Source organism: Crocodylus siamensis, chromosome 1 (assembly GCF_052110815.1).
Source record: "Crocodylus siamensis isolate JL-2025a chromosome 1, ASM5211081v1, whole genome shotgun sequence".
In the NCBI taxonomy this organism is placed as follows: domain Eukaryota; kingdom Metazoa; phylum Chordata; order Crocodylia; family Crocodylidae; genus Crocodylus; species Crocodylus siamensis.
The window spans coordinates 381562184-381586596 of record NC_143395.1 but is presented as its reverse complement, the minus strand read 5'-3'; the positions used below and the strand labels follow the sequence as shown (position 1 = coordinate 381586596).

General features: G+C 45.2%; 1 protein-coding gene across 7 annotated transcripts in view; it reads left to right on the top strand.

Annotated features, from left to right (window-relative positions):
- Positions 1 to 24413, top strand: part of WASF3 (WASP family member 3) — a 137905-nt gene that overhangs the window by 53103 nt on the left and 60389 nt on the right. For 5 of the 7 annotated variants that reach the window (XM_090028496.1, XM_090028446.1, XM_090028472.1 and 2 more), the window contains exon 2: positions 4067 to 4156. The exons of 1 other annotated variant lie outside the window; for it this stretch is intronic. The gene's annotated coding sequence lies outside the window, so the exon portion shown is untranslated. Of the gene's footprint in view, positions 1 to 2607; positions 2626 to 4066; positions 4157 to 24413 lie in introns of those variants that run through there. One more of the 7 variants, XM_090028463.1, reaches the window with a different exon arrangement.

Here is a 24413-nt window from a genome sequence, read left to right as displayed (position 1 = left end):
CTTCTTTTGAGCGCATTCCAGAAGTTGAGAGGCCCTTCAGCAGATCCACTTCCAGTGTTCTGCTCACAGCAAAGAATAAGCGCTAAGTCTATAACAAATGCATTTGATTTTTTGTATAAAGAATCAGTTCTGTGCCTTTTTCCTTTCCCCCCCCCCACACCCACTCTCTATCTCCATCTGCTAAGCCTTAAGGCTGTTTGCAGATGTTAAAAAAACAAAACAACCCCCTCTCCCCCAAACGTTTCTTTATTTTAAATTCTGTGCACTTCTGCGCTGAGCCCAACACTCTCAGAAGAGGCAATGTGTTAGTTGGACCCAGCTTGCCTGACGTCTGTATAGATTTGGTGCTTTAGTGGGTATTTTTTGGTGCTTTTATCTAATAGCTGATTGAATCACCAAAAAGACCTGCTGAAGCTCCCAATCTATACAGAAGCTGTGGAGTCAGGTCAAAGTAATGCACTGCTGCTTCTGGTAAAGTGTGTGGTGTTTTTTTTTGTTTTTAATGTCTGCAAGCAGCCGAAGTTTTTCAGAAAGGTGTGTCAGACTAAGGTAGTTCCAGCCAGAGAATGTAAGTATTGGTGCTCTAAGATGATGTATTAGCCAATCCAATCTACCCTTACACTTGCAAATCTCTTGGGCACTGTTTTGCAGAGCTGAGGCCAAATGTTGCAGCTGGACCAGCAGTCTCTACATCTGATAGCATGAAGATTAAACCCTGTGGATTAAAGCTATTTAATGGCTGTACAGAAAAATTTTGGCTCATAAGAGAGTCTACTACAAAAAAGATTTACCAGACTAAGTAGAGATATTTCTCACTGCTTCATTCAGATGCCTGCTCAGCTCCTGGAATCTTCTGTTTCAAATGTATTGTATTATTGTCTTTGAAAAACTTTGGACTTTCAGTTAGTTTTGTGAGTTCATCTAGCTGCTGTATTTGTATAGTATCAACCGGTAGAAGCTCATTTAATTTTTTTCCCCATCATTGTCTAAATTTTTAATGGGCCTTGTTTGGGTATTTCTCTCCATTTTTAAAGACCCATTCCCTACCTGAGGCTTAAATTTTATATGTTGAACCAGTGTCATTACATCAAAATGAAATATGATGCATCACCTTTTCGTAATTACAGTTGCACTCAAGTTGCAGCTGAAACTTTTAGTAGTTATGGTTTGGTATTCCATATATACCAGTCTGTATATTCACAAAGGCTGCTTGCAGACATTAAAAACAAACAAATAAACAAAAACAAACAAATGGCGCTTTACTTTAAACTCTGTGTGCTCCTGCGCTGACCCCACTGTATACCCAGACAAGACAGCCCCGATTGGATCAGCTATTAAAGTGCCAAAAAGCTCCACTGAAGTGCCTGATCTATATAGACGCTGCAGAGCCAGGTTGAAGTAACGTGCTGTGTCTTTCAGTAAAGTGCACTTTTTTTGTTTTGTCTTTTTTGTTTTTTGTTTTGTTTTTTTTTAAAGCATCTGCAAGCAGCCTTCATGGTTCTCCTGTAGTTATTTAACACCACATACCAGGTGGTCTGTGTGCTGTGCCTGTCTGTCTAGAACAAAAGTTGGGTAGAGATGCACCTTATAGACTGACTAAATCAGAAATTCATAAACTGAGATCTGGCTCACAAAAGTTTATCAGATGCCATGAAGACATGTACAGAGTAGTTTATCAAACAGTGATGTGAATACAAAAGACAGGAAAAGCGGGGCAGGGCAGTGGTGGGAGAGGCAAATAAGTAAACTACTCATAGGGACAAAGGCATCACAGAAACTAATCCGGGTAATAGGGACTACAGATTCTTAACCCATAGTGTAAACCGTATTTAACACAATCTAGTCTCTGAATGATGACTTGTGCAATTCTATGATCAAGATGGTATTTAAAGTTCGTTGCTCAAAAACAGCTGTGCTGAGGTTCATGATGAAATGTCCAGGGAGGTTTAAGTATTCTGCCACAAGCTCATGCATCTTTCTAGAGCTGATAATTTGTCCAGGACAAAGCCACTTGTAAACCAGCTATACCAAAGGTGTCAAACTCATTAGGTCCTGCAGCGTGGTTCAGGTTTGTTGATTGGCCCTACATGCTGGATACAGGGCTGGTATGGTGCAGTGCCATAAGCTGCGTGCACCTTGGGTCAGCCTTCAGTGCTGCTGGCACTGCTCAGATCAGAGACCCACGGGCGGCGCCAGGTCTGGATGATAGGGCAGTGGGCTAGATCTAACCCACAGGCTGTCTTTGGCAGCCTGTGATGTACTGATTGTACTGCTTAACAAGTTGAAGTGGCAAGCTGTCAGTTGAGACAGACTCTCTGTTTCATAAATAAACTAACTTTTACCTAAAGTTAGGAGATGGTTTTTCTGGGGCTCATTCAACATCAGTAGTTTGCTTTAGGTGAGTTCCTGTTTCTCAGGTTTGTTAGACAGCTACTTGGAGTTTTGATCTGTATTAGAGATGCACTGATATATTGGTTTGATATCAAGAAAATTGACTGCATTGGAAATCAGCTTTTTTGTCTGATGCAACTCCTGTTTTGTCCAATAAGTGCCCTGTGTATGCGTGCAGCTGCAGCTCAGCATGTAGGCGGCTAGAAGGACAGCGTGGAGCACTGTGTCCAGCTGGTAAGTCTGTTGTGGGGGAAGGGAAGGGGCATGGGGGAGTGGTGCAGATCGAGACCCCCCCCCCCCCATAGTGTGGAAGAGAGTGGGGCTGGGGCAGACGCTGCACAGCCGGGGTGGGGCAGGCTGGGGCATGGGGCTGAGCTGCAGCTTGTCCAGGGGGCATGGGGTGGGGTGGCTCCTGCCACTGCACTCCTGGGAATTCACGGGGGGTGTGTGCCCCCCAGATTGCATGGGGCTGGGTGGGCTGGGCCTGGGGCTGCGCTGGGGTCTTCCTGATGGGGGTTGGGCCGGGCTGTGCTGGGGGCGGGCAGTGGCAGCGCTGGGAGGGAGGGTTGGGTGCTATGGCAAATTCTAGGGTGGCTGCAGCCAGTTGCCCCTCCCAGCGCTGCCCGTCCTGAGTGTTGCCTGGCTCAACTCCCCTATCAGGAAGACCCCAGTGCAGTCCCGGTCCTAGCCTGCAGTGACAACCTGCTTGCCCTGCCCTGCACAAATCTGGGGGCACATGCCTCTCTGTGCCAGACCGCCATGGCTCATCCCATGCCCCACCCTGCCCTGACTGGGCAGCACCTGCCCCAGCCCCACTTCCTTACTGCAGGGGCCTCATTCTACCCTTCCCATGCCTCTTCCCTTCCCCTGCTTCTTCCACCACAACAGACTACCAGCTGAACACTGTTCTTCAAGCTGCTGAGCTGCATATTGGAAATCGGATCAGTATCAGCCGATATACCTCCTTAAAAATCGGCTATTGGTATGGCCCCCCAAAATCTCTTCAATCCATCCCTAGTCTATATGTTTACAAGTCATTATTTTTAATGTGACAGCTTCTTTCATTTCAGTCTGTGTCTAGCAGAATTGTCCTACAGTCTTTTTAGTAAATGGCACTTTTTTCCCCACCCCCCAGCACCTTGAGCTTTATAGATAGCTTTATAAATACAAAGGATGAAGCAGCCTCCCAAACCATTCAAGTGACACAAAAGTTGTATAGTGCAGCCCCAAGAGACACTACCACCAAAAGATTATAAGCTGAGTCTGTGAAGTGTGCCTAAAATGGGCAAAAAGTTGTTTTTGATCTCTGATGGCTGTAAGTTAAGTACAAAGTACTTACTCTTTTACAAGTATCCCAATTACATAGTTTTGGGGTGCATGTGTGTATGGCTTCAGTCTGTTGACAGTGAAAGCTAAAGATCCTTGCTTAACACAGAATATTGACAAGAGACTTGACTTCATTCCTTAAAGTTAAAAAACCTTGGCTGGCTTTTGACCAAGTTTGAGGCCTGAATTTCAGAATTGGATCATTTCATATGCACCTTTGAAGGGCTGTTTAAACTGGTTGATGTTGCACATTTCAAAGTACACCTTTAGTTTGATATCCCATTTGGAGCAGGAGGGCTTAAATGAAACTTCTATACTGATAGGGTTGTTTGTTTGTTTGAATTAACAGATAAGAGGATCTGAATGTGCCTGCCTGTTGCAGAACAGCTCTCTTACTTGGTGAACAAGAATGTTCTCTTGTTGCATCTTCTTTTAAAAGGTGAGTAGTTCATGGAAACTACTGCTTTCTTACAGAGTGTGCATCACCATCTAGCTTCCGTTTGGGATTTGAAAGGTTTTTTATTTTTTAATTGTTACAAATAACTTTGTAAATTGAGTTAGGAATCTTAGACTTCGACTGTTTGGGAAATACTGAAAAGACTGAACTGTAATTATATAGGAGGTTGGGAATGACAGCTAGACTTCTCTGAAGGTGTGTGTCTGTTTAGTCCTGAAACAATGTCAGAAGTACTGCTAAATCAGGAGACCATTTAAACTTACATAATGAACAGCCTGGAATAAAAGTTCTTCTGGCTTGCTTATGCTAAGATAGCACTTAAAAACTACAGATTATGTGCAAGAAATAAGGTGATGTGATCTGTCACTGAAAAACATGCCAGTTAAGATTGTTAACCAGTTAAGATTTTAACCAGATTTGTCACGATTGAAAACAGATTGGCAGTTCAGTACAAGCACTTTCAGCTCTGCAAATTCTTATATTCGCTGATAAGCTAGCGATCAGTAAGAATTTTCATGTGTGGGAGTTTGTGATGATTGCTGATTCTTTTTTCTTACTGCATGAAAAACATGGTGCTCTGACATCTCTTAGGCATTAGTCTAACTTTTACTAAGACTTGCTGTTTTGTGAGTGCTGACAATGTTTGGCATTATATCAATTGCAAAATATAAACACTGTCTGTCATGAAATACTTAAAATCAGAGAGAGAAGAAATGACTTATTGGAATACCCAGAAGAAACATTAGCACAGAAAAATCTGTGCATATTTAAATATATTTGTTTCTCTTGGATATGGTGGAAGAATTGAATATTTTTGAGTGAAAGGAAGGAAAGCATGGTTGCTTGACAGAGTTTGGGATGTGACCCATGAAGAGTAGTACAGATGGGAATGAAGGTGTAATGGGACAGGGGAATGTATAAAGCACTGAAGCTGATGTTGTCAGTTCCAAAAAATAATTGTCTGAGATCAGGGTGGCTTATACTGTTTGTTTGATCCTTTATGGAGAAAAAAACTGTTGAACTGGCATCAAAATGGTAAGTTTAATAAGTGTCTTGCCTTTCCTTATGTCTGTGCTATACAGAATTAAAATTATCTGTATTTTAAAGATATCCAATTCTTTGTAAATCTGCCCTTTTCAAAGACATCCAAGTGAGGAAGTATCATGAAGAGTAAAATCAGTTCCCAGCAGGTTATAAGTAAACAAAATGACGACATGGAAGTTTTCAGCAAGGGCTGAGAAATCTTCCTCCAGTGTTATATTTCAGAATTAGACTAGTCCTGGATTATCATAGCACTTCTTATTTGATGAAGCACTGCAATGCTTTAAATAGATGGTCTTGTTATGTTCTGTGTTGTTTGCTTTCTGAAAGCATAAAGTGGTATACCAGAGCAGCAAACAGCTGAGGTGAATGCCAAGATGCCTTTCCACAGTTTTTGTACCTTCCTGATCTTGTGGGCAAAGAGGTGAGAAGTGTTTTAGCATACTCTAGTCTTGTAGTTTACAGCAGCCTCAAATTAGTTCTGAGTTCTGAGAATTTGTAAATGCTCTGTATGAGCCCATGTACCTTATGCTGGAGATTTAAGTTAGGGTGTTTTTGTTCTTTTGTACCACATACTTATTGGGGTTAGACCTTTTATTTAAATCCATTCTTTCTGCCAGCCTGAAGAAGTTAAGCTACAAATGGAAATCTTGGAAAATCCTGTCAATGTAACATGAACTGATTGAATTGACTATTTAAAAAGCAAAAATATGCCTCCAGATCTGTGTGTGGGGTGGGGGTGGGTGTGGGCTGCCTGCTGAAGGCTCAGGCTCCCACCCTGCTGCCCTCCCTGGGGCCTCTGCAGTACCAAGGGTGCGACCCAGCACTGTAGGGCAGAGCAGAGCAGGGCTGTGCTTTAAATCTGCTTTCAGCTGTGATCTCCATGGTGCCTTGGTGATGCATCCTCTGTGTGCAAAGCAGCAGTGAGGGGCACAACTGTGTGTTGCTGCCCCCATTGCTACCGTGTGGACAGGGGATGCCTTACCAGGGCTGTAGGGAGCTCGCAGTGGCAAGCAACTTCCTTGTGTGGCCCCGTTGTGCCCTGCAGCACCAGGTCACACCTGCTGGGTTGTGGAGGCTCCGGGAAGGGCAACAGGGTGGAAGCCCTAACTTGTAGTGAGTAGCCCACGCCTGCCCTCACCTTGTGCACAGATCTGGGGGCATGGGTCCTTCCCCCCCCCCCCCCGTGAGTGCACACAGTGGCAGGGAGTTGACCTCACCCCCAGCCCTCTGGACAAGCTGTCTGTGACCTTGTCCTGCTCCCAGCCAGGGTGGTACAGCCATGCATTACAGCCCCATCCCAAACCCCTCCCGACTGGGCAGAGGCCATGCAGTACAGCCCTGCCTAACTCCCTCCCTCCCTTCCTTTCTCCCTCCCTCACTCCGTCCCTATGGGGGGCTTAATCCATACCCCTCCCCCCCACCAACTTACCTGTGAGAGCTGCTCTCCAGGCTGCCTGGCAGCCATGTGCATATACATACACATGGTGCCCCCTGCCTGACCGTCCTCCTCCTACTCCCTGCAGCCTTCTGCAGGCTGGAACTGTCAGCCTGCAGAGAGCACTTTGCAAAAGTGCAAAAACCATGGGTTTCTCCGGTAATATGACAAATACGCTGTGGCGGGCCAGTAGGGGGTGCTCCTGCGTTGAGACGCCCACCTCCCTGCGCCCTCCCACCTGCCAGGCTCCGAATGCCTCCCTAGGGGCGCCTTACATCCGGCCCGACCCCTTTCTGGATCACACTTGCTAGCCTGGGGGGTAACGTAGCTGCAACCACCCTGAGAATGGACTCACTTTCGGCCCTGTGTCCTCAGGGAAACACAGGCCTAAAGTCCTATGGGTACTTGACCCAGTACAGGCACTTGGGGCACTTCCCCAAGTCTGGGGGCAAAAAGTACAGTCTCCCTTAGTCCGCAGACCTAAGGAGTCTCTTAGGCATAATTTAGACCCACCCCTCTAAGTCTCCTACACCGGTCACAAAGGAGAACTTTTATTGATTACAGGGGTAGGGTGAAAGTAGGGTACAAGACTGAGCAATATCCTAGAAATCCTAAAGAGCAAACAGTCTGGCTGAGGTAGCCTTTTGATCACGCATCTGAGTTACTGCCAGCTAGATATGTAATCAGATCTTGAGTAGCTTACTCACAAGCATCTTCCAAAGGCTGGTGAAGTTTCCCTTTGGAGGCAGGCAGTTCCTTGCTCATGAGTTATGGGGGAGAGAGCCAGTTTCAGATGGTAAAGCTCCTCTGAGTCCCCCGCATGGCGGCTGCCCCCTCCTCCTGGGCAGTCCTAACTTATGTAGCCCCTGTGACCTCATTCACCTGGTCCAGTGGAGGCCAGCACCTGTTGGCTGCTGGCCAACCAATTTGAAATACATCACTAGTTGCCGGGCAGACTCCAGCACACCAGGCAGAAACCCTCACCCAGGTAGCTGATGCCAGTCACGTAGGCAGAGGGAGCAGGTTTCCCCCCTCCCTCAGGAATGCAGCCAGCTCAAGTTACCTAAAGAGAGAGGCTGAGGTGTGACTCCTGTGCTGGGCTCATCCTAATCAAATGGTCACAGTGCAGAGATTTTAATCACATTGTCACAGGGCAGAGATTTTTGGGGAGAAACCAAGGTGGCTTTCTGCCACATGCATTTTCCTTTGTTAAAGGGGGAAATCTGCTTTTTACTCCATTTTACCACGGAAAACAGAAAACCTGGATGCCTGCTGATCAATTAAGTGACAACTCTATATTCAAACAAGACAAAAAAAATAAGTGCAGTCCCAGATTTACGCCACTTTATACCAACAGTTCATTACTTAAAATAAAAATGATTTTGGTCTGTTTGTCATCGTGTTATGATATTTTTGCTTAATCAAGTCTGTTGTGGTTTTGTCATAAACTTTATCACTTGTCTCTTTTCCTCCTAAATTTCTTATCTTCCACCATGGTGCGTTAAAAAAACCACAGATAATTGTTAAGGTATTCACCCCTGTAACATGCAAATGATGATGAGCCTAAAGGCTTTTTATATATATGCACATGTGAAAAAGTTTCATAGTTTCGAGGGTCGGAAGGGACCTGAACAGATCTTCAAGTCTGACCCCCTGCCACTAAAGTAGTTGGTAGTGAACTAGAAACTGTCCAGTTTGACAGTCTTTTCATAGATTTCATAGACATCAGGGCTGGAAGGGACCTCGGGAGATCATCGAGTCCAGCCCCCTGCCCAAAGGGCAGGAAGTCAGCTGGGGTCATAGGATCCCAGCAAGATAAGCATCCAATTTACTCTTGAAGGTGTTCAATGTAGGTGCTTGAACCACCTCCGCTGGCACACTGTTCCAGACCCTGGGGGCTCGGACAGTTAAGAAATTCTTCCTTATGTCCAGCCTGAAACGGTCTTGCAGGAGTTTGTGACCATTCGACCTCGTCATCCCTTGGGGCGCTCTGGTGAACAAACGTTCCCCCAGATCCTGGTGGTCACCCCTGATAAACTTATAGGTGGCCATCAGATCACCCCTGAGCCTACGCTTTTCCAGGCTAAAGAGTCCCATGGCTCTCAGCCTGTCATCGTAAGATCTGTTTTCCTGACCTCTGATCATGCGCGTGGCTCTCCTCTGGACTCTCTCAAGCTTCTCCACATCCTTTTTGAATTGTGGAGCCCAAAACTGGACGCAGTACTCCAGCTGCGGCCTTTTCACAAAGGTTTGTCTCGTATGCTGTCTCGGTGAAGTCAAATACAAAGTTATTTAACCCAACAAGGTTGTAGACTACAAAAATGTTTAGCCAAAGAAAATTTGGGGTCACGCAGTCCGGAAAGACGTATCAAATGCAGGGTTCTAAAACTTCCATTGCCCAGACTGAGGGCTCAGCCTACTAGCTGAATTTGGAAAATTCCCTAACCAGTCACCAATGCAGTGGCAAGTCTGCAAGTAATAAGTACTATTTTACAGTATTGTACATTATATTTACATAACTTGATGTACAGATATTAAGTATGTCTGTACATACTTAATCAATTTTATGTTTTAATAAATTTCAGCCATAAATTTAATTATTGTACTTTTCCATTCCGGGCCTCACTCTACCTTTTTTTTCTAAATCTCTGATTGTATGGACAAACAAATCAATTAAAGCAAATTGAAAGGCAGCAGCTGATGTGTGGTAAGTCCCTTATTTGGAGAAATTGTCCATCTGCATGCTTTTACCAGACAGAAAATGAAAACTGAATTGGGGCAGTTTAACATTCAGTTAGAGAGACTATGAAAGACAAGTTGCCTTGGTTTAGCTTTCATATACTGTGGGGTAAGAATGTGCAGATGGACAGTTACTGCGGAATGGTGCTGACATCTAGTAAGTTCCTGCCCTTCTTTAACACAGTTTATTTGTCCAAGCCCTGAGTCTGCCTTTGCTTTTACTATCTTTTTTTTTTCTTCCCTTCCACTTGACAGTCCAGCAGACCCAATGAGTCTTGCAGACTGACTGCTTAGTGATGCAGAGAACTTGATTAGTTTGAAATGCCTTTGAGTAATGCTGCTTAGTTCTGTTAATTTCTATCTTTATTCTCTTATTTCTTGTGTCATAGTAGCCAACAAAAAAAATCAGTGACAGGAAACGATTGGGTTACTCTGGAAAGAATATTTATTCCTCATGAGTTTACAGTTCTTCATCTCATTAACAAACACTGAGGACAAAATAAGATTTCACAGTTAAGAGTTTGCTGAAAAATTGCCTAGAGTCTAGCCAGCCTGTTGTCAGTGAAGGGAAATTGTTGGGGATGTCTGCTGGGCATGTGGTGTTAGACACAGCTAATACTGCTTCAGTATGTATGGCTGTATCCTTAGTAATCAGATTTCTTGGATGTAACACTGACAAGATCTGCAGGCGACAATGAAAGATATGCTTTCTAAGAGTATTGGTTTTAGTGAAACGACAAATGTCTCCCTCCACATATTAAGATTCCTAGCTTATACTTTGCTTCTGAAGAGTCTGTACACCTCCAACAGAAAGACAGCACAGCTTTTAGGAACAACAGAAATGCTGTTTTTACGGATCACTGTGGAAGTAACAAAAGGTGACAGCCTTGTATGCCGCCTTAACGTGCCTTCACAACCACATTCATTGGTAAACATCAATTTTGATGAGACTGTCTAGAGTAGCACACCAATCTTCCTGTGAGATACAGCCTCCCGTTCACATTTTTCATTCCTTTGTGGTGGATGCCTCCACGAGTTCTTCTCAGCATCCTGTTTTACAATGGCAGACAAATGGATAATGAAAACTGTTTCTTAGGGTTATACATGCACTAGTTAATTCCAGCCCTCCCCACTTATCTGGATTCAGAGGCCACATTCAGAGCCTTCCCTGTAAATGTGGAATTGGGTGTAACTCAGAGAACACAAGGAAAAATGTCTTTGTTTATTTTGGTTATCTGATTGTCTCCAAAAATGAAGGCAGGTGGGGCACATTTTGGGTCTCAGCAGTTTTCAACACCTGCATATGATATCTGAAATTCAGATAGGTTGCTCAGTTTTCAATTTCTTTGCTGGATTGTGGAGAATGCAGTGCTTAACATGAAAGATGAATATTTTTCACATAAATATAATTTGGTTTCATTGATATATTTACAATTTAAAGCAATTTGGAAGCCTACTAGTGCCTCTATCATTATAATAAAATGAATTCTAAATATCTGTACACTTTGGCATTTGCTTTTGGTTTTTTTTAATCATAGAAAAATCAGAGCTGCCCCCGCTCCCTTTGCTCACCAGGATGTGGGGCACTAAGCAGTACTGGGATGCCAGTGCCCTGCCCCTGCCCTTGCCCCTCATTCCCAACCCACAGCTCTGCCAGTGCCCCTCACTCCTGACCTGCAGCCCCTGCCTGCCCCCCACTAGCTCGCTCCAGGCAGCAGCTCTGTACTCGTACCAAGACATGAGTCCAGCTGCAGCTGTCCTACCTGCTGCTTTGTGCCTTTGAGCAGTGCTAGCCTTTACTGTTCTGCTCCCTATGCCTGTGCCCAGGGCCCAGTGGTCCTCATGCTGTTCCTGGGAAGCCCTTGAATGGGGCTCAGGGACAGTTGAGTAAACCCCTTCCCTTCCAGGCCAGCCTCCCCTGGCACAGCCGCTCTGGGGGGGCCAGGGGGCTCTAAGCCCAGCTCTGGTGGCCTGTCCTAACTGGAGTGCTCCCCCATCCCTGACCTACATCTTTCTCTCTGTCATACACACCTCTGCTGCCATCTCCACCCCTTCCCCCAGCCCATCACACCCCCAGAGTGGTTTCTGGGACCAGGAGCACCCCCCAGGCTGGGACCACATGTCCCAGCACCAGTGTGGGAATGGGAAGTTGCCCCTGCAGCCTCAGTTCCCACCAGCAGGTCCTGTCCCCAGTTGGCGGCTGGGGACTCAGGGTGTGAGGTTTGTGGGGGATGTGGGGTTAGGGAGGGCTGGGTGTGAGGCTTTGTGGGGGGATGTGGGGCTTGTGCAGGGGGTTGGGGGAGTGTGGGATTTGTGGGTGGATTTTGGGGGGACTGTGTGGGAAGAGTGGGTCCCCTGCCTGGCGCACAGCCCCCTCTGCAGCAGCAGGCTGTCAGAGTGCACATAGCCTGCTGCTAGTAGAGACCTCTGGCGGGGCTCGGCACTGCCTGAGACCTGGGGGCTCCACGTGGTGTATGGCACCAGCTTGGCCCACTGGCGTGCACCTTCACTCAGGACCAGGCCAGCTCTTGCTGCCACCCAGGGCTCATGGCACTGCAGGCAGGAGCTGCACATCATGAGCTGGGCCGGCTTCTCCCTCTGTGTGCTGCACATGTCATTGAGTTGGGCCAGCTCCATGGAGGCTCAGCCTGATGGGACATGGAGGCCAGGGGTCTCTGCCAGCAGTGGGTCATGAGTGCCCCGATGGCCTGCTGCTGCTGGGGGGGGGAGAGGGGGGGAGAGACGCTGTGGGGAGTGGAGTCTGGGACCCACTCCACCCACACAAACCCCTCCCCATGTCCCTGCTTACCTTGGCCCAGACCCAGGCTCTGTCCCCTGCTGCCAACCATGCCCCACTTTTATTTGCTCCAGTATGGCAGGCATAGAGATGTTTTGGCTGTGTTAGAGTGTCTCTTTGGAAGACTCAGCCTCTGTTTCTCCAGGACATGCCCCCTGTGCAGCTTTTTTCCTGTGTGGGTGGGGTTTGTTGTTTTTTGTGGGTTTTTTTGTTTTTTGTTCAAATATGCAGCAAGGGGAACATTTTTTTTCATTCCTAGTGTGCCTCCAGTGGTGTCTCAAACTGCTTTGAGATGCTGCAACAGGCACGTGGTCGCTTGTCTGAATATGGCCTGATACTTCAAGTACATATGTCTCTTGAAAGATTTAAAATTTATGATTGCTTGGATTATTTTTAGTTGTGTCTCACCTCTGCTGTTGTTGCATGCGGTCCCTTTACACAGACTCTTCCCTGCTCAGCACCCCCAACCTCTCTCCTGCAGCTCTTTGGTCCTTGGCACCAAAATTCCTCTGTTCCCTCTAGGAGGGACTCCTATCAGATGGAAAACTGTTTTAAGCTGGAACTTTTTTCTGGTCCTTTTTGAGATTCCATTTCTGATAAGTTTCACTGTATACATTTCCATCATTTCCATTGCTACTAAGATCCTGTAAAGAGATCAAACAGGATAGAGCAGGGGTGGGCAATTATTTTGGGCAGAGGGCTGCTTACTGAGTTTTGGCAAGCCATGGAGGGCTGCATGAAAGGCAGCGCAGGGCAGGTTAATATTAATTTTCTAAATTTTTTAGGGGCCCCACAGGCCAGATAGAATGGCTTGGTGGGCCGCATCCAGCCCCCAGGCCACGTTTTGCCCACCCCGGGATAGAGCAAGTTATTCTTTTGCCTCTGATGTGGGAAAGGCAATCTTTTCCCACAGTCTCTTCAGCTTTGCCACATCCTTGCCTTAGCTTACTTCTCAGCTGGGTTCCCCAATTCAAGACAATGAAGGGATATGTTATCTTACTCACTTAGTCTTCCTTCCTTCTACCAAACAGCATAAAATTTGAATGGGCTGAGAAAGATTACTCTATTTTCTTGAATATAAGATGACCCTGAATATAAGGAAACCTCACAATAATTAGATTCTGTATATGGAAAATATATAAATTTGTTATAATTTTCCATGTATATAATCTGATTATTGGAGGCTTGCCTTGAATTTGTCCCCTTCCCACTGCTACATAAGGGAAAGTAAATCTCGTGGGGCCAGGTAGTCCCCTTGCCCTCTGTTCCCCCTCAACTACGTCCCGCATTCCTTACTTCAGACCTTGCTGTCCCCGAGCACATGGAAGTGAGGGGCACATTTGAAAACTCTGCCCTAGAAACAAGCATGTCTGTAGTAACTTGTATATAGGGAAAATACTGCAGATACCCGTAAATTTAGTTCATCCAGAATTGATGCAGTTTACCTCTTTTGAAACTGCTGCAAGTTTTAGCACAAGTACTCCATAAACACACTTTTAAGTAGCACTTGTGTACCCACTTGTATATAGTACAAACTGTGCATGACATCAGTCAAAAGCCAAAAGATATACCATGTAGTTCACTGGGCTGGGACCCTGCAGACACAGCAGTTTTTCAGGCCATGGTGACCTCATAGCTCAGCCCTTCTCAGTATGTCTGTGTACTCCAGATACTGTGACCACAAAGGAGCCATGTGCCAAATAACCCCTCACTCGTGACTGGAGCCAGGTGTTCTTGTCATGAGTCCTGTGATCCTCCAAAAAGTTCTGTGCAGACTGGGTGCAGGGAAACCTGGTCCAGCTCCATCTCATGGAAGGTGGGGCTACAGTAAATCATGTGACGGACTGAGAGAGAGAGGGCAACAGAGGGATTCCGGGTAAGCTGTTTCATATCCTGTTCAGTGATGTTTACCAGACATTTAAGGCTGGTTAAAAAAAATGGGACTCATTGGAAACAGGATAGACAGGTGTAGCTCAGCTGTGGGAGCGAAGAGGAAGTCTAAATGTATTCAGTGTAGTGGCTCACTGGAAAACTTTGGTGTAGAGGGGGACTGCATGCAGTGGGCACTACCATGTATCTTATTCAGATGGATTACACTAACCTATCTATGTGGTAATTTCTTATAAGTATGTTTGCCCCATGTGGACCATGTGTTTTATTGTCAAGTTCAGTGTTGGCTGCATTTAATCAGCTTCATAGTCTGTTTTCATTACTGAGCACATGTTGCTTTTCGCAGTAATTTTTAATCACAGAAAGTGAATCTTCCTTGTATGCCATTTTATAAGATGAGAAGCTTTCCCCTCTGTGCTGACTGGAGAAAAATACCTTGTCTTATATTCAGGTAAATATGGTAGGCTTGTAAATTTAATTAACTTTCTAAAATAAACACTTTGTGAGAAGCTTGCCTGTTCAAAAAGATGTTTCGTGTCTGGTGAGGTCAGTATCATATGCCTTCTGCTGTTGTGATTACTTGACTATATGTTTTTGTTGAAATCCGCAGGTCCTTCCCTTAATTCACTGTAGTACAGTTTGTCATTTTTAGTGCCTTCTATTTCCCCCCCTTCCCCCCCCACCATTTTAAAATAGGATCCAAGGATTTTGGCAGATCCTGTGGAAGATAACCATCTTAATTTATTTTCTTCAGATTTTGGCAGATTTTGTGGAAGATAACCATCTTAATTTATTTTCTTCATTTACCATTAGATCCAGAATAGTAACTCCTCATGGAGATGCTTTCTCTTGACATTTCCTTTTGATTCTTCCCTTTTAGTGTGAAATTAGTATATTAGCTTTGTCTGTCACCATATTATATAAAGCAGGGGTATCAAACTCACCTTGTGCCTTGGGCTGCATTTGGACCATGGAGTTCCTTATGGGCTGGATCTGGCTCAGGCGGTTGCTTGCCGTGGTGCAGGTGGCCCAAGTGGTGCAAATGGCAAGGCAAATTAATACTGTATGGGCCCAGTTTTCATTTTCTCCCCTGCTGCCAATGGCCATGTCTGCTGGAACTCCAAGGGGCCTGATTCAGTAGCTGGCCATGCCCCAAAATGTTCTGGCTCACTATAGCCCAAGAAGCCAGGTCCAGCCCACTGGACATATGTTTGACGCCCCTGATATAAAGCCTTGGAAAGACAAAGTGGGTATAGTTCCCAAGTATTTCTTACCGATTCTCTCTCTTTAAATGCTTTGGTTTTAAGACAGGAGGGTCTGCAAAGTATACTATGTTTTCCGGTGAGAATATTCATTAAAGATAATTTTTTTCTGGTGATGTGGAAGAGGCCTATTTCATCTCTTTCATAGCCTGTTCTGCTTCTGTTGATTCCTTTTTTAAATGGCGTGCATTTTCTTGTTGTAGAAGTTTATTTAAATATTTTATAAGTAGCTCATACATTTTGCAGTTGATCTGGTATTGTGCCTAGATTTCATAGACATTAGGGCTGGAAGGGACTTCGGGAGATCATCGAGTCCAGCCCCCTGCCCAAAGGGCAGGAAGTCAGCTGGGGTCATAGGATCCCAGCAAGATAAGCATCCAATTTACTCTTGAAGGTGTTCAATGTAGGTGCTTGAACCACCTCCGCTGGCAGACTGTTCCAGACCTTGGGGGCTCGGACAGTAAAGAAATTCTTCCTTATGTCCAGCCTGAAACGGTCTTGCAGGAGTTTGTGACCGTTCGACCTCGTCATCCCTTGGGGCGCTCTGGTGAACAAACGTTCCCCCAGATCCTGGTGGTCACCCCTGATAAACTTATAGGTGGCCATCAGATCACCCCTGAGCCTACGCTCTTCCAGGCTAAAGAGTCCCATGGCTCTCAGCCTATCATCGTAAGATCTGTTTTCCTGACCTCTGATCATGCACGTGGCTCTCCTCTGGACTCTCTCAAGCTTCTCCACATCCTTTTTGAATTGTGGAGCCCAAAACTGGACGCAGTACTCCAGCTGCGGCCTCACCAAGGCCGAGTACAAGGGGAGAATGACGTCCCGGGATTTGCTCGAGAAGCATCTATGGATGCAAGCCAGCGTTTTGGTCTCTTTATTAGCCGCAGCATCGCATTGCAGGCTCATGTTCATCTTGTGGTCAATGATGACCCCCAAGTCTCTTTCTTCTGTAGTGCTAACCAACGTAGATAGTGCTTGTTACCTACTACTGCCATCTGTGAGTCTCAAAGCAATTAACATCATTAGTTCCAATTTATAGTTGGAAAAACTGAGGCACAGAGGTAAAGTGACCTTACCAAGAGGCATTCAGTAGACCAGTGGGTGAGCCAGGATTACAACTTGTATTTTGAGTCCCAGTCCGATGTTCATTCCACTGAGCAACGTAAGTGCTATGTGATTGCCTACATTTCCCATCTGCATTTTTTGTGTGTAATAGGCTTAGTGATTGACATGATTAGAATGTAAGGAAATTAGATGGGTTTTACCAGATTCTTGACAGATTTATTACATGCTGGTTATACTGACAAAGCATGTGAGAGAAGGCTGGTTAAAATGTAGTTTCTCCTCCAGTGTATTGCAAGAAGCAATTAATTCTGCAGAAGTAATATAGCATGTGCAGAGTTGCCACTTACTTCTGGTGTCCTCTGCTGACACAAGCATATCTCAGACAGCAGTTTAGAGGAAAGCCATGCATCTGCTTTGTCATGTGTCCTAAATTATACTTAGCCTGGTCCTGTGCCCATGTTGGTTTCCTGTGGCCCTTACTTTTGTTTTGGCTGGGTTTCTCCCAGTATGTCCTTGAGTGCCTGTTTTGCTCCTCTACACTGGCTGGACTCTCCACCCTGTGCAAGGTGGCACATACTTGAGCTTTCTTTCCTGGTTTACTGTGATTTATTACCTTCATGATTACTCTATGCTGGTATACAAGCAGGAGGCAGCCAGAGAGGAGATCAGACTCTCACACCAGGATAGCCTCCCTGAACTCTATGCATCTAGATGAGGAGAGCTTTTGAACACCATTTCCTCTACTTCTGCTGTGAGCTTCTCTTTCCTCTTAGTACTTTCCCCTATTTCTTAGTCCCATTTATCTTCCCTGCCATAACTGCTTCTATAAGCCACTTCCCCCTTCCCTCCCAACAGGCATTTGCATATATAATTATCATCTTGAAAACTGATTGCCTCCTGAATTACCTGCTATGCTCAGATTATTTTCTCCAAAATAAAGAGGTTTTCATAGAGGAGGAGTTTAGCAAAATGATTACGGTTCATTCTCGGATTTCTCTCAAGGGTGTGTTTCAGACTTAAATGCCTGGGAGTAGATGAGATTCAGTAACCAAATCCCTGTCCATCTTGATTAGTCTTTGTCAATATAGACGTGTGGACATTTGTTTGGCATGATTCGTATTGTCAGCCCAAGGAACCTACCTTTTACCCCTTTTTTTATTATAAGCATTGTTTCTTTCTAGGACTAGTTGGGTGAAATACACAAGCTGGGATAAATGTGTAGCAGCTGAGGTCTGTTGGGGCATGATGAGAATCATCATGTGCATGCAAAAAATATTCCTAGAACTTGTGAACATTATGATGTACTGTTTCTTGGGAACTGCTTCCTCAAATGGCACCAAATGTAAACCACTGATTCTGTTCTGTACTACTATGAGTCACAGCACGGTCAGGGGAAGCTGAGTAAGCTTTTAAAGCAATTATAAGTTATCACTTAAACAGAAGCCTCCTCTTCTTACTTCTGTCTAGAGGAGCAAGACTTCCTTAGATGTTGACTCATATGGCAGGTGAGTGCCACACAGCCGTAGACCCCCAGAAGGGAAATTCCCTTCCCCTCATCCTATCTCCTGCACTGGGGACAGAGAGGGCTCAGACCTATCTAGGGGGCCAGGGTGTCCCCTAAGACCCAATACATATATGGGGGGTGGAGGGGAATGTGTTGATACTGTATTCCATGCCCTTCTTATCCAACATAGTGTCTTCCTCATCTTCCTGACCCGAGCCCTTAAATAAGTGAGTCTCAAACAGGATGCTGCAGAATCCTGAGGTGCTGCGATAGCCTTTGAATGGTGCTGCTGGGAGAGAAGATAAGCAAGATAAACACAGCTTCCAGTGATGAGATAAGTGCAGGCTTTTCCCTTCCAGCAGTGCCTCCTCCTTCAACTCATTGCAGTGTAGGCTTTTCTCTGTTGGCTGCTGTTCCTCATTCCTGGCCCCTCATCAATGAGGTAAGTACTATAATAAATGCATTAGTTCTTGAATTGGGGTGCCACTCAATTCACAAAAGGTTTATGGAGTCTTGAGCCTAAAGAGGTTGAGAATCACTGCCCTAAGGTCTTTTCTCTCCTCTAATAATGCCCATCTTTCACCAAACACCAACTTGAAACACCACTTCTCCTATGTCTCCCCCTCTCCTTGTAATTCCCCATCTCTCCTGGCAAGCAGTCACGTATGCAGTCTATTTTCTTTTATTTAAACACTGAGTGACTTCTTGTTACTCGGATTTTATTTCCTTAAACTAAATGAAATGCTGTGCCAGAGGCAGACATTAGCAGCATGTCTGTTTAACTCCCAGATTTCTGTCTAGGGGTTTGTTTTTTTTAAACTTGGACTATCTGGTTGTGTTCCCATGAGTGGAGAAATGCATTCCCTAGGGACAACTAGTGGTGGCATATTTGTGCCGCTACTAGTTCTCCCTGGAGAATGCCCCTGCATGAGTGTCAGTGTGTGGCAGGCTGGCCTGGATGGGGTAGGGGAGGCTGGGGCCACCACCAAGGGCTCCAGAGCAGCGATCTGGGTGCATGGAGTTTGGTCATCAGTCGGAATATGGCTCTGGCTGGCCAGGCTCCAGTTTTAGGTGGTGCACACTGCTGCCATGTGCGCTGCCCTGCTTTTTTCTGGTATGGGCTGTTTTGTTTTTTTACACTGTGGTCTCCTGGTGTCAAAAACCTCCCTGCAGCACTGCATGTACATGCTTGTGGGGATGTGCTCTCTGAGTTTAGATCTGGTTCAGTGGCCACAGCTTGTTTCATGGAACCATCAAAGTAGTGTAGGAACTGGATGTCTCAACTCTTTGTATGAGTACATTGTAATCTCCCTTTTGTGCTCCCACCTTCACCCCAATAATCTTGAATTATTTGCACCTTTGCTCATCTTCAACAGGAGTGATGGAGAGTGCCTCTTACTCCCTGACCAGCCTCTAGATTGGTGCTTAGGATATTTTACCTGTGGATTAAGAGATGTGGGTTTTAATCCCCCCTCGTCTCTTTCTAGGTGAGACTATGTTGAAAGAAAGGGTGTCTGTAGACATTTGGGGAAGCTACTGCAATGCACTGTAATTACAGTGCATTAGAGCAGACTCGATTAATCAAGTCTGCTGGACTCATTTGATGAGCCTTAGTTAAAGTGCCCCTGCCGCCATTTTGAAGTGCAGAGATACTGAATACATGAAACACTGTGGGTGCTTTCATTAGAGCACCCACCCACAGAGCGCATGTAAAGATGCCCAAAGTGTCCATATCTATTTTGATTGGAGCCTGATGATGTACGTGTGTGGTTAGTATGCTCTGAACTCACCTGCCAAGTAAGACCCTTTCCTGGGCAGAGGACACCTAGACTCCGGATCCCAGTTGTACACAGGTAGAAGATAGATGCTTAGCTGCAGAGAATAGGAGTAAAAGTCAAGGTATAGACAAATTACTGTGAGTTAAGTGAACATTCGAGCAGGTACAGACTCAAAATCCATTGCTAGCGCAGCAACGTTCACGGAGAACCCTAGGGAGCGTGAGGGGATGTTGTCCTAAGTACTGGGGCACATGGCCAGGTGCTGGTAGGCCTAGAACCCCAGCTCGCCTGGGGAACACCCATAAAAGGGAAGCCAGCAGGGGGCCAGGCAGGTTTGCCTTGCCAAATGCAGAGCACTGAGGTAAAGTGTTGGGTGTGGGTAGCATTGATGTCCTGCTTAAATGTGCTCACGTGGTGCAGGTAGTTTTATTTTTGTTAAGTTGTATATTCATTGGCGAAGAATGCCTTGCCACGCTTCCATGGGGACTGTGCAGGCAGGCATGCCAGGAGAATGAGTGGTGCCAGTGGCCCATCACAGAGACCAGAGTGGACCATCCGAGTGAAAAGGGGTGAAGTGTAGGAGTGGTGGAGCCTCATAGCAGACCTACCAGCTGAGCCATGTGGGCCCAGATGGAAGCACTGAGCAGCACCTCCAACTAATCTTAAATAAGATCATGTCATGGCAGGCGAGTAGGCCTTGGGGTGGTGCCCAGGGCACACCAGTGGCCCAGCATCCTGCATCTCTCAGTGGTAGAGAAGAGATGCTAAGGAGAAGAGTATTTATGCAAAGCCTATCTAGTTTGATCTGTTCCCAGCTCTTCCTGTACAGCTTCCAGTATTCAGAGGCCTAGGAAGTCCTGATTTGGAGTCTGTACAATCATGGACCTATCCTGATGAATTTGTACAGTTCTCTTTTGGTCTTGGTTAAATTATCATCCTCTACAATATCTTGTGGCAATGAGTTTCAGTTTCATACATTCATGTGAAAAAGGGCTTCCTTTTTGTTTTGTTTTAAACCTACTACATAATAATTTAATTGCATCTGGTCTTGTTCTAGTATTGTGAGAAGTGGTAAATAGTAAATGACTACTTACTTTCTCTACACCATTCCTGTTTATGGACTGCTTTCATATTTCCTCTCAGTTTCTTTTCTCTAAGCTTAAAAGTCCTAGTTTCGACTAGTACAAAAGCCTCTCCATGCCCATGATAATCTTTTGTGCTCTTCTCTGGTACTTTTTCCAGGTCTCCTATTTCCTTTTGTAGGTAGGGGTCTAGGCTGCATATAGTATTTAAGGTGTGGCCTACCATCAATTTATATAGTTGCATCATAACATTTCCTGTTTTGTTTCCAGTTCCCTTCTTAATAAGTCCTAACCTTCTGTTTTGCTGTTTTGGACTGCTGCTGAACATGGGGCTCTTGTTTTCAGAGAACAATCCACAATAATTCCAAGATCTCTTTCCTGAGTAGTAACAGCTAACATAGGGCTGGTCATTGTATATGTGCTTCTCGAATTATTCTTTGCTATGTGCATCACTTGCATTTATCAGTGTTGAACTTCATCTGCTGGTTTGTTGCCCATTGACTCTATTTGATGAGATCTGTGGCAGAATGCCATGTCTGTCTCTCCCCAAACTCTGCTATCAGGTGGATGACCAATCACACAATTTGGTTACCATGGTCACTGCAGAGGGCAGACACCTCTGGCCCCATCAGTGTCAGGTAACCCTGAGTTGTAACCTGAGCTGGATATATTCCTGAGGAAGGGGGGAACCTGCTTCCTCTGCCTACATGACTGGCCTCACACGTGTGTGGAGGCTGAAACTCCCTATTTTTCTAAACAATGTATTCATGACCGGGAGGGGGCTAGAAAACCCTGCCAGTCTACCTGGCAACCAGCAATGCATTTCAAATTAGTTGGCTGGCAGCCAACAGTTGCTGGCCTTCATTGGATCAAGAAAATGAGGTCATAAGGTCTATCTAAGTTAAGGACCGCCCAGGAGGCAGGGCAGCATCCATGATGAGAACTCTCAGAAGTTGGACCATCTGAAGCTCGCTGTCTCTCTTGAAACTCATGTCCAATGAACTGCTTACCTCCAGAGGAAATCTCCACCTGCCTCTGGGTGATACTTGTGAGTAAGCTACTTGAGATCTAACTAGATATATAGCTTGCAATAACACAGATGTGTAATCAAAGGCTACCATGCCACTGTTTGCTCTAAGGTATTTCTCTGATATTGCTCTACCCTGTACCCTATTCCAAACCTACGCCTTGTAACCAATACAGCTCTACTTTGTACCTAGCATGGGAGACTTATTGGGAGAGGGCCTAGATTATGTCTCGGGGTCCCCTTGGTTCGGCTGACTAAGGTAGACCACCATTTGTGCTTCAGACTGAAGGAAGCACCCCAAGTTTTTGCAGTGAGTCAAGTACCCTCAAGGACTACTAGGCCTATGTTTCCCAGGGGCACAAGGCCAAGATCAGTCCACACCCTGGGTGGTGGTGGCATTACCCCCAGGCTTGTGGGTGTGCTCCAGGAAGGGGGTCGGCTGGATCCGAGGTGCCCCCAGGGAGGCACTTGGAGCCTGGAAGGCGGTTGGGTGCAGTGAGGCAAGTGGCTTAATGCAGAAGCACCCCCTACTGGCTTGCCACACAATCTTTCTTCAGTTTTTCACAGTCAACTTTTTATTTTGCTACCCTATCAGATTAGATATCCTTGAACACTGCAGATGTTTGTATATTAAGAGGTTAGCAAGAAGATTAAGCTTCTGAGATGTAATAATGGGATATACAACAACTAGATTTAAATTTTAAACATTTTTTTCCTCAAGTCATCTTTTAAGATTGACATTAAGGTGCTACTGACACCTCAGTAATTTTTCATTGAAATTAATGCATGTTAATCACAATGTAAGATCATTATGCATATAAATGCAGTGGATTCTTGTTTGGCTAGTCATAGTATCTGATATATGACTATTTTACCACTATCCATGTATTTTGAGGTATTGCAAATGAAACATTTTGTTGGGTTGTTACAGAACTTTTTACTTTGTTTCACAAAATCCATATGCTATCTCATTATAACCTTAGAAAAATAAATAAATACTGATATCATTTAAACTTTATAAAGTTTAAAATATAGAATTGTAGGCTTAAAAGTTATATAACATCCAGCCCTCCCTTTTCTAAGCAGGAAGAAGAAATTATTTTAAATTGTAAAAAAAGTCACATACATTTTTTCCGTGAAATTTATGTTAAAGCTCTGTGATTAAACTAAAAACTCAGCATGACTAAAAAAAAAAAAAAAGAAAGAAAGAAAAACTCAAATATTTGACTATACTATAGTAGTATAATATACTGACATAAATACCTGTATAAATAGTCCTATAATAATAGAGTGTATACACACACAGTCTACTTCACTATGGTATTATGCAAGTAGTAATACTGATATACTGAGCAAAAAATCTAAGGCTTCATGTTTCTGTAGTTTTTTTTTCTCTGTTTTCATTTCAGCAGTTTAGCTTCATTGTTTACTATATTTATCAGAGTAAATTTACAGGTTTTAAAAAACAGATTTAAATGCATTTAGTAATGTAGATGTAGGAGTGCATGTTTATAGGACAATTGCTAAGAAAAGCAATTACATTTAGCTCATGGTTCAGATATAGTTTGGTCCAATCTGAAAGAACATTTAAATAAGTTGAGGGGTCGGCACAATTTTAAATTACATATTATGGTATGGGTGAGAAAAGTGATAACAATTAATCTGTTTGAAAATAAAAAATATTTATAGTCAAAATTAATTTCAGTGAGACTAATTTCAGGCTACTGCCTTCACTTGGTTTACCAACATGTTCAAAATCTTGTAACATTCAAGTAGCTAGACTTACCTTTCCTTTTTTACACCGTGTCACAGTGCAGGGTCCTAGGGGCAGCTGTGATCTCCCCTAGCGCCCCCTACTGTGCCAAGTTTGCATTAAAGCACCCTCGTTCTCACCCACCATGTCTTGATCTTTCATATGTATACGGGAGGCTGCCTTTTGTCCCCTTGGACACGGTGCTCTGTTGTATCCTGGCCCTTGTTCTGTATTGTGTGACTCGGTGCACCCCAGCCTTATGGGCTATGCGTGGCTCCAACCGCTCCAGTACCACACCCCAAGCCTAGCAGATATCCTGGATGTTGTTTGGTCTGTCTGGCTCTCTGTACCCTCTCTGGCGCTTGAGCTCTCCACGGCCCTCAACTCTCACTACGCCCTCTGGCACTTGGGCTCTCCACAGCCCTTCAACTCTGCACCCCACAGGAGCTCTGGCTTGTCTCGCAACTGTGCCCTCTGGCACGCGTCAATTGCCACCTCCTGTGCTCTGGGGCCTCCTCCTCCTCCTCGTGCTGCCCCCTGTACTCTGGGGTTACCGCAGCCTTGGGGCTCAGGTGGCTGTAGCCGTGCCTGGCCCCGGATCTCTTCCTCGGGGTCTTGAACCCCCTGCAGGGCTCAGGCAGCCTCTGCCTTACCTGTCCTCCAATTCTCCGCTCCTCTTCTCAGGGCTGGGGTCGGTGCACCCCTGAATGCTGCGCCCTCTCTGGCGCCAGGGTCCCCATGCTACTGCAGAGCCCCTATGAGGCCTCCTCCAACCCCTGATAGCCTCACCCTGTCCTCTGGTTGTAAACAGTAAACCGTCAACACAAACTCAAGCCCCTTAGCTACAACATAAATTCAAG